The sequence below is a fragment of the Apis dorsata genome, unplaced genomic scaffold, assembly GCF_000469605.1.
Source record: "Apis dorsata unplaced genomic scaffold, Apis dorsata 1.3 scaffold_181, whole genome shotgun sequence".
Lineage (NCBI taxonomy): Eukaryota > Metazoa > Arthropoda > Insecta > Hymenoptera > Apidae > Apis > Apis dorsata.
The window spans coordinates 42,647-44,238 of record NW_006263467.1 but is presented as its reverse complement, the minus strand read 5'-3'; positions in this window follow the sequence as shown (position 1 = coordinate 44,238).

Genomic DNA, 1,592 nt, shown 5'->3' with positions numbered 1-1,592 from the left:
CTCTCTCTCTCTCTCTCTCTCTTCCTCTCTGCCCTTAGGAAAACTCGCCTCCCTCTCTCCACGATTCCAATAAGGCTGCTGCCTCCGTACCATCGTGCTTTCCACCCTCTCCCTGTTACCGGCTCCTCTCTCCCTCTGCCTCACCCTACAACAGTTCGTTGGCTCCCTCCTACCCTCCCCTCTACCTACCCTCCAGCGCACGGACGCTCTCTCTCTCTCTCTCTCTTCCTCCCCTTTTCCTCGGTGGCCCCTTCGCTCTCGGAAGGCCTCGTGCTTTTGCCACGGCATTGTTGCTATCGATTCCCCGGCCCTGGAAACGTGTTTTTCTTCGGATATTTCGTGGCTTTCCCTTGCCTCTCCGCTCGGCTGGAATAACGAGGATTTCTAAGAAAGTCTAGAGTGTCCTTTCTCCTTTCTGCCCCGATCCTTTCTCAGAGGAGGGCTGGTTCCTCGGTGGTTTGTTATTTTTCCTCCTTTTTCTAGTTTCGCGATATTCCAGCTCTTGCCGCGATCTCCTAATCGTTGGTGATGATATTGGGATCCTTTTTTCTCTTTTTATTTATTGTTTTCCTCTCAGGAAAAGTGTATGCAAGTGTATTTAGAGTATCGTGATTCGATTTTAATAAAGTCTCTTTGGCGTATAGGTAATATTGTAATCGTATATCTGTGAATATTTAATTGTCGATGCTTGATGAAAGAATTTAATATATAGAGTAACCAAGATATTCTTTAGGTTTTAAATCGCGAACGGCGCGGGAGAAATTAAGAAGCGCCGAAACTCGGCCGGAGATTTCAACGAACGGTTACACTTTCCTCGCGGCGTTGCGCGGAATCCGTGGATCGAAACGTATCGACTCGTTTTATCCCTGGTAACAACAATTCGAAATTGCCAATTTTTTTTTTAAAAACGCCTATGACAAATCGTCCATTGATTCGATTTACAAATATTAATTAAATCACCTGTTACCATACATACTTATTACATTATAACACGCGAGAACAGAGATGAGGAGAAAAACTTTGCTCCCAATTTACATAAAATTGAAAAGAATTGGAATATTTTATTTAATTTAATAATTTTATTTAATTTAATCGATATGATTCTCGTCTTGCCAATAGCGAAAGTAATTTCAAATAAAATTCGTTGGACCAAGTTTATTTTGTAAATGGGAAAATTCGAGTTCCTCGCATCTTCGACAAACTCTTTTCTTTTTTTATCGGTCGTTCGATCGGCCGCCGCCGATTTAACAAACGTTCACTCTGTCGTCCCACCTCTCTCGACCACGCCACGACTCGCGCGTGACGTCCATTGTTCTTGGTGGAACTCTCCTCGTGATCTCCGTGTCACCACGGGCGTGTTCCTACTACGCTTGCCGGGTAGGGAAAAATGTAAATTGCGGCCCGACAATGGGCTCGATTCTCGTTCGTCACCGGCATTGGATGTCCATTAGGCCTCGGAAGGGGTGTATTAAATATCGATATCGATCGATCGATGACAAATCGCGTGGAGGGTTCGAAGAATGGCGTAGCTTTTTCCCTTCCTTTCCTCTTTTTACTTTTCGTCTTGACGAGGTTTCCATCATCCCACTTTT